General features: G+C 36.2%; 1 protein-coding gene across 2 annotated transcripts in view; it reads left to right on the forward strand.

Moving 5' to 3' along the window:
* BEND6 (BEN domain containing 6) overlaps window positions 1-5,256 on the forward strand; it is a 63,477-nt gene extending 58,221 nt beyond the window's left edge. For both annotated transcript variants that reach the window (XM_049652859.1, XM_049652861.1), the window contains one exon: window positions 3,936-5,256. The gene's annotated coding sequence lies outside the window, so the exon portion shown is untranslated. The remainder of the gene's footprint in view (window positions 1-3,935) is intronic.
* The last annotated feature ends 4,022 nt before the right edge of the window (window positions 5,257-9,278 follow it).

Raw genomic sequence — 9,278 nt, forward strand, 5'->3', positions numbered from 1 at the left:
AATATGCACTGCAAAATCATGTAGACTTCTACAAATTCCTGTGCATCCACAAAGCCCAGCAACCCCCACCCACGGGCCCTGTGGTAGACCATGCCCTCCACCCAGTACTGAGTGCAAGGTTGCCACTGGTGGCTTGGATTTGAAACAACTGTTTCCCAGATAAGATTTATTTCTGAGAGGATAAGCCCTAAATTCCACCGTTCTTCACTTTTTATCTATTCTCTCTCACTCCTATGACTGCCCTCAAGTTGCCTGCAGCTTATGCTTTGCCAAGAGCTTTATGTTGCCAACCTTTCTGGCCTCCCTCCATTTTTTTTCTTTCTTACAGGAACTGAGGCAAATAAGAATAACAGAATATTAGCATATCACCTCTATAACATCCCACTAAATGGTCAAACAGCCTTCTCCTGAAATTTCCAAAGCTGCCTCAGCCTATATAATCTCCACAGTAACATTACATATGCATTTATTATTACTTAAAGATGATCCAATATAGCAGTGCTCAAATAGAATGGGACGGATTTTTGTCCCCTGCCTCCCAGCTAGGAGATACTTGAAAATGTCTGGAGATATACATCATTGTCACAACTGGATGATACTACTGGCATCTAGTGGACAGAGCCACAGATGCTGCTAACCTCCTACAAAGCATAGGACAGTCCCCCTCACGACAAAGTATTACCTAACCCAAAATGTGAATTGTGCCAAGATTAAGAAATCCTGGTCTAAAATGATTTCTTTACTTTGCAGATAAAGAAACTAAAGCCAAAATGAAGTTAAGTGAATTGCCAAGATTATCTGATTAGTAACTATTAGAAAGCCAACACGAACATATAGTTCTTTGTATTTTTTGAAGAACCTTTTCTTAATCATTTTTTAAATTTGAATGTAGACACAAAATGTTACATTACAGGTGTACAACATAGCAATTCAACAAGTTTATATATTATGCTATGCTCACCCTAAGAGTAGCTACCCTCCGTAACCATATGACACTATCACAATACCATTGACTATACTCCTTATGCTGTGCCTTTTATTTCCATACTTATTCATTCCATAACTGGAAGCCTGTATCTCCCAATCCCCTTCACCCATTTTGCCCATTCCCCAGTCTCCCCTCTGGCAACCATCGGTTTGTTCTCTGTATTTGCAGGTATAATTCTGCTTTTGTTTATTATTTTTTTCTTAAGATTCCACATATGAGAGAAATCATATGGTATTTGTGTTTCTCAGCCTCATTTCTCTTAGCATAATATTCTCTAGGTCCATCCATGTTGTCACAAATGGCATGATTTCATCCTTTTTATGGCTGCATAATACTCCTGTGTGTACGCACGTGCGTGCGCGCACACACACACACACACACACACTACATCTTCCTTATCCATTAGTCTATTGGGCTTTTAGGTTGCTTCCATATCTTGGCTATTGCAAATAATGCTTCAGTAAACACAGAGGAGCATATATCTTTCCAAATTACTATTTTCATTTTCTTTAGGTAAGTACCCAGCAGTAAGAGTATTGGATCATATGGTATCTGTTTTTTTTATTTTTTGAGGAAACTCCATACTGTTCTTCACAGTGGCCGTACCAATTTACATTCCCACCAATGGCGTGTGAGGCTTACTTTTCCTCCACATCCTTGCCAATGCTTGTTTTTCTTGTGTTTTTGATTTTAGTCATTCTGACATGTGTAAGATAATGAATGTCTCACCGTGGCTTTGATTTGCATTTCTCTGATGATTAAATGATGTTGAGAATCTTTTCATGTGCTTATTGACCATCTGTATATCTTCTTTGGAAAATTGTCCATTCAGGTCCTCTGCCCATTTTTTTAAGTGGATTGTTTGGGTTTTGTTTTGTTTTGATGTTGAGTTGTATCAGTTCTTTATATATTTTAGATATTAATCCTTTATCAGATATGTCATTTGCAAATATCTTCTCCCATTCAGTACGTTGCCTTTTTGTTTTTGTTGATGGTTTCCTTCCCTGTGCAAAAGCTTTTTTATTTTGATGTAGTACTATAGTCCTTTGTATTTCTTATTGCACTAGTCATAGTTCTCCAGAGAAGCAGAACCAATAGGATGTATATAAAGAGACATTTGAAGGAATTGGCACACACAGCTGTGAGGTGTGGTGAGTCTGAAATCTGCAAGACAGGCTAGCAGGCTAGAGACCCAGGGAAGAGTTGATGTTGCAGTCTTGAGTTCAAAGGCAGTGTGAAGGCAGAATTCCTCCTTCCCCAAAAAACTTCAGCCTTTTCTCTTAAGGCTTACAACTTACTAGGTGAAACCCACCCATATCATGGAGGATAATCTGCTTTACTGAAAATCTACTGCTTTAAATGTTAATCCCATCTAAAAAATACCTTTATGGCAACATCTGGACTGGTGTTTGGCCAAACAACTGGGTATCATAGGCTAGCCAAGTTTACATATAGAATTACATGTTTTAGGGTCAGAAAGTCTGGTTTTGAAGACTGTTCCACTTCTTAATAAATGTGTGGCCTTTGGAAAGTCACTTGAACTCTCTAAATATCAATTTATACCGGGATAATAATACTACCTACCTAGGAATGGATTCAGGATTTGTGGGACCTAAGGCTTAATGGTATTTGGAGAACTCACTTCAAGAAATACAAAATTATGAATACACAATCAGCTAAAATTCCACATAGGCTCCACATCCAAACTGGGGCTCAAACTTATGACCTCGAGATCAAGAGCTGCATGCTCTGACTGACCCAGCCAGACGCCCCAAAATGACATACTGTTTAAAAGTTAACAAATTTCTCAAATATCACATAATGTAGAGGAAATTATATAATATTTTTACTAACAGCTCTATAATACTTTCATCCTACTTTTTTTGAGTTGCATACATGTTGATTGCCTCTTCATTTGACAAGTTTATAATAGCCTTTTCTACAGAAAGAATAAAAAAATAATTTAGACTATCCCCTACTATAGTAGATTAAAAAATGTATTTTTTTCTTTTTGACATTTTTAAGAGTTTTCTTTCAAATTCTTAACTCTTTTGTAGCAATATAAATTTTAGGATTGTTGTCAAATTTGGGGAAACCTCTGTTAAATTTCTATGATACCTGAGCTATAAGATTTCAGGGCGTTTCAAGCTTTCTATGGAGTGAGTCCTCTTAGACATTCTTTGAATTGACCATAGTCATATTTTTGCTAAAGGATACTACAAACTGGAATGGCCACCATTAATATAACTATAAATCGGAGACATGACAAAGCACAAAAGGATATCCCAGTCAATCTGTGGTAAAATCCCAGAAATACCCACTGCCACCCCATGGTTACAATCAGAGAGAAAATATGGCTAAGGGGCAGTTGAAAGGGAAAGGCAGTGGTCTCAACTGATTATAGTCGAAATATCTAAATTTGCAAATTTAACAAAAATAAATAAACATGTGAACATATTGGAAGGCACTCATGCAAGCAATCTTTGTTAACTTTATAGTAATTCTGCCTCTAACCTACCTCATTTGGTTTTTGTGACTTTTGAAAGAGGTAAACCAGATTTGGGGAATTGCCTGCTATTTAAGCAGTCAATAAATGTTACTGAAGAATGACAAACAGAATTGGTGATAATTTTTTTAGGATGATTGATGGGTATGTGGGGATGGTTCATTTTACTTTGTGGATTTGAAATTTTACCCAATACAAAGATTTTTTTAAGTCATTTGAGATAAAAATATATGTAAAATATTTTAACTGTTGTCTATGCTGGAATTTCTCTGAATAGATGATAAAATAATTTCTAAGTCACCTCAGTAGTAATAGTTCCTAGTAACAATTTGTATTTTTAGGCAAAAATTTATAGTAGGCACAATAACTCATACAACTGTTAAAAGCACTGTAAGAACTCTAACATAAATTTGTTGTTTTTTTGAAATTTGCTTTCTCTAGGTATTGTAGGTATCTGAAATAAAACATCTTCAGTTTTGAATCTAACATTGGATTTTGTTGGAGAATCTGCAACCTCCCTGGCAGTGAGCACGGAGAGACATGGTGACAGGCTGGGAGATGTCTGGAATATCGCTGGCTCTCGATGGAGCAACAAGCTTGCTGAAGAAGCTGCATGTAGATTCCACCATAAATATCAGTGATGCATCAAACCAGAGAATTTCTAGTAGTCAAATAAGCATGCAATATGGTTTCTTGGAAATATGCATTTTCCTGTCCCCAAACGCTTCTCTCCACAGCTAACTTAACACAATAGAGCTCTTACCACAGCAACAAAAACTTCAACCCCTACGATTTGTCATTGTCCTAAATAATCAGTCACTGTACATTTATTATAGCCAACGACTTCCCAGTTTAGTGTTTGGATCTTTAGCAAAAGCGCATGCTTGGAAAAGTAAATAGTAAATAATCAATGTACATGAATGTGAGGACAGCAAAGTTGGTCTAAAATTTGATGATCATATCTAACCAAGTAATGGTGTTTTCGCAATGAAGTTACAGGGTTATTCTTCCCTGTTACCTAAAAATGTATAAAACAGGAATCCGAAAAAAGTGAAAGCAACAAGACCTTTTTATTTTAATATGAAACTATTCCACTGCACTCCTAGGAAAGAAAGAAACCCAAGTTTTTGTGACTGTTGAAACAATATATTGATTTCAGAAAAAAATTTCCTGTTTGTTTACATGCTTCTAACTTTTTATTGCCCAAAGTATATTATATACAGATGTGTAATATAAAACATAAACATCATCTAAAATATCCTATATGTTACATCATATGTATTTGGTTGGTTTTATTGCTACACTCCTTAGTTTTAACTGGTTTGATTCCATAGTATCAGTAGAAAAAAGAATTGAAAACAAAATCATATGGGATGGATAATCACACAAAAAGAAAAATACCATTTTTTAAATGAATGAAAGATAAAACATTCTTCATCAAGAGGCTTCTACTTTGATGTCAGGTTGTCACACATGACAACTTTGCAATGACAAGCCATGCTTCTTCAGTGTACAAGGTCATGTTTAAAGTTGGAAAAGAGGATGCATATAATAGTTGGAAAGTTCAGAGTTGTGGACCCAGGGAACATTCCATAATGCTGCTTGATAAAAATGTGGTCGCACAAAATAAATATGATAAAGGAAATAACTTATGTTAACGTTTGCTACTTTTACTTAAATATAAATAAATCCCATTGAAAACATAAAAAGTATTTGCTTGTTTCTTATTAATGTATAAAATCCAGGGAAAAAATCTTTTTCTGGGCTGGTTTTCTGTTGTCTTCCTACATGGAGATGATAGTTTCCTTAAGATTTTTACCTAGTAGATGGAACACTAAAAAAGAAAAAAAAATTTTTTTACCTTGTAATGGAACGTGTGGTCAGTGTCTTCATCTGTTCTATGACATCATTTTCCTGTAAATGTCTTTGATCCATTTGTAATTTTTATAGCTCTTTTCACATTTTCTCTTACAAAATCGTTGTGCTGATGTCCTGCCATAGCCTTTCTTCAACATTAATTTACAATGACATGGTTTTTCCTGGTCCGGCTATTTGCAGGTAAGTTCATGGATGGTGGAGGGGCCAGGGTTCCCTGCCAGGCGTCAGACCGTTCAGAAGCCCTCTCTTCGCAGTCACAGAGACCACAGATTCCAGTCAGCATGGCTCCTCTGACAAGATTTTGTGTAGCCCTCCTCCCTTTGGTCCTCTGACCCAAGCTGAGTCTGGAAGGATTTCTGTTCCCAGCCCTGCATTCCCAGGCCCTTCACCAGCAGCAGCAGCAAACAGGACAGAGCCCTTGCACTTACCGATGAGCCCTTGACCTTCATGGAGTAAGATTCTGCTGGATCTTTCTGAGATGTGCTGTTTAGGAGCCCTCTCAGATAGATACTCTGTGCATTTTCTCTGCATCCCAACTTGTGACTTCTGCTGAAGCTCAGCTTACGTTACCCCTCAGTTATTAGATTTATAGGCTATAGAGTTTGCATTTCTGGATGAGTTTCTCCTTTCAGGAAGTATGCTTTGCTGCTACTTTCTGAGGCCTGCTACTCATAAGGGGCCTTGACATTGTCCTTGCATTTTCTGCACAATTTAACCTTTAATAGCAACTTTTAAGTCCTTGGTTTCTGCAGGTATCATCCGTTGCCTGTTTTGCTAAAAATAGCAAGACAGGGCACCTGGGTGGCTCAGTTGGTTAAGCAACTTGGTTTCAGCTAGGGTCACGATCTGGCAGCTTGGGAGTTCGAGGCCTGCGTTGGGCTCCGCACTGACAGCACAGAGCCTGCTTAGGATTCCCTCTCCCTCCTTCTCTGCCCATCCCCTGCGTGCACATGCTCATATGCTCTCTTTCTCTCAAAATAAATAAACAAACTTAAAAAAAAATAGCAGGACAGCGTGTTTTGCAGTTGTTGGTTTTTTTCCCTCCTTGTTGCTTTATTTGATTTCTTACAGTAAGGAAAAGGTAAATAAGGCTTACTTGGATGTTCTTACCAGAGTTACATCCATTGTTGCCACTGTAGGATTGCTGGAAGAATTAAATTCATCAAGTTAAATCTGAATCAGATTAACAACAAATTTTTTAGTATATCCTTTGCAATATTTAAGATATACTTACACTAAATACTCATCTGTCTTAAATTCAAATTTAACTAGATGTCCTTTATTTTTATTTGTCAAATCTGGCAGCCTTAGCCTATCAAGAGCATAATGTGATCCTAATTCTCATTCTTTTATTCATGATATGCTTTCCCATCTTCCCTGAGGTTCTTTTGACCATGTCTTTCCCTGATACATTAAAATTTTATGAAAATATGTCTTGTTCTCCATCTCTTTTTATTCATTGTTCAGGAAACATGCTTGTCCTTTTCAATCTGGATACTTCTAGCTTTTAATTCTGGGAAATATATATGGGACATATATAATTAATATAATATTAATAATTAATATAAATACAATTATATTATAAAATATAAATTTATATATTTATAAATTATAAAGTATATATTTATACATAAAATATAAAGTATACTTAAGTATATATGATATGATATCTATATTATTTATATTATATTAAATACTGTTACACAAACTCTCAGTGTCCCAGATGGTCCTGGCTATAATAATTCCATTAATGATGGTGGAGATAACACATGTTTCTCCCTTCTTCCACCCAAACTCTTCCTTACATTGCTGTCCTTTGGGATTTATTAATATTTTAAATATCCTTTTTTATTTTAATTTTTTTAATGTTTATTTATTTTTGAGAGAGAGAGAGAGACAGACAGACAGACAGAACATTAGCAGGGGAGGTGCAGAGAGAGAGGGAGACACAGAATCCAAAGCAGGCATCAGGCTCTGAGCTGTCAGCACAGAGCCCCTGACTCTGGGCTCAAACCCACAAACTGTGAGATCATGACTTGAGCCGAAGTCGGATGCTTAACCAACTGAGACATCCAGGCACCCGTATTCTTTTTAGGAAATAATCAGGAGAAAAGTGAAATATAATAACTATTCTTTTTCACAAATTTCGTGATTATTCTCATAATAATCATAAATTTCTTCCTCTAGATGATTTTTAAAATACTTCTGTCAACTTTCCACTCTCAAAAACAGAAAGGCTGAAATTTTTATTGGGATTATATTTATATACTTACATTTATTATTTCCGTATAGTTCCTACACATATTTTTTAAAAATTTTTCTAAGACTTGACTTAATTTCACTTGTCAGTTAACATATAGTGTAGTATATGTTACTTAAGTTAGTTAACATATAGTGTAGTATTGGTTTCATGAGAATTTAGTGATTCATCACTTACATAGAACACCCAGTGCTCATCACAACAAATGCTCTGCTTAATGCCCATCACCTATTTAGCCCATCTCCCACTCCCCTCCCCTCCAGCAACCCTGTTTTTTCTCTGTATTTAAGAGTCTCTACAGTCTGCCTGCCTCTCTGTTTCTATCTTACTTTTCTTTCCCTTCTTCTATGTTCATCTGTTTTGTTTCTTAAAATCCATGTATGATTAAAATCGTATGGTATTTGTCTCTCTCTGACGGACTTATTTCACTTAGCATAGCAAACCCTAGTTCTATCCACGTTGTTGCAAATGGCAAGATTTCATTCTTTTTGATTGCTGAGTATATTTCATTGTATATATATGTACCACATCTTCTTTACCCATTCATCAGTTCAAGGACATTTGGGCTCTTTCCATAATTTAGCTATTGTTGATAGTGCTGCTATAAACAGAGGGGTGCATGTGCCCCTTCAAATCAATATTTTTGTATCCTTTGGATAAATACAAATCCTTTGCTAGGTTGTAGAATAGCTCTATTTTTAACTTTTTGAGAAAACTACATACTGTTTTTCAGAGTGGCTGCCCCAGTTTGCATTCCCACCAAAAGTGTAAGAAGTTTCCCCTTTCTCCCCATCCTCACCAACATCTGTTGTTTCCTAAGTTGTTAATTTTACCATACAGTTGTGGGTCCATTTCTGGGTTCTCTATTGATCTATGTTCCATTGATCTATGTGTCTGTTCTTGTGACAGTACCATACTGTCTTGATGATTACAGCTTTGTAATACAGCTTGAAGTCCGGAATTGTGACTTTGGTTTTCTTTTTCAACATTACTTTGGCTATTTGGTGTCTTTTCTGTTTCCATACAAATTTTAGCATTGTTTGTTTTAGCTCTGTGAAAAATGCTGGTGTTACTTTGATAGGGATTGCACTGAATGTGTAGATTGCTTTGTGTAGTGTAGACATTTTAACAATATTTGTTCTTCCAACCCATGAGCATGGAATGTTTTTTCCATTTCTTTGTGTCTTCAATTTCTTTCATAAGTTTTCTATAGTTTTACCTCTTTGGTTAGGTTTATTCCTAGGTATCTTACGGTTCTGAGCACAATTGTAAATTATATTGATTCCTCGTTTTCTCTTTCTGCTACTTCATTATCAGTGGATAGAAATGTCACAGATTTCTGTACGTTGATTTTATATCCTGTGACTTTGCTGAATTCATGTACTGGTTCCAGCAATCTTTTGTTGGAGTCTTTCAGATTTTCCACATATCATGTCATCTGCAAAGAGTGAAAGCTGGACTTCTTCCTTGCTGATTTGAATGCCTTTTATTTCTTACTGTTTTCTGATTGCTGAGGCTAGGACTTCCTGGACTATGTTGAACAACAATGGTGAGAGTGGCCAACACTGTCGTGTTCCTGATCTTAGGGGAAAGGCTTTCAGTTTCCCCCACTGAGGAGGATATTAGGGTGATCTTACACATATCTC

The sequence above is a fragment of the Panthera uncia genome (assembly GCF_023721935.1).
Source record: "Panthera uncia isolate 11264 chromosome B2 unlocalized genomic scaffold, Puncia_PCG_1.0 HiC_scaffold_24, whole genome shotgun sequence".
Classification (NCBI taxonomy): Eukaryota; Metazoa; Chordata; class Mammalia; order Carnivora; family Felidae; genus Panthera; species Panthera uncia.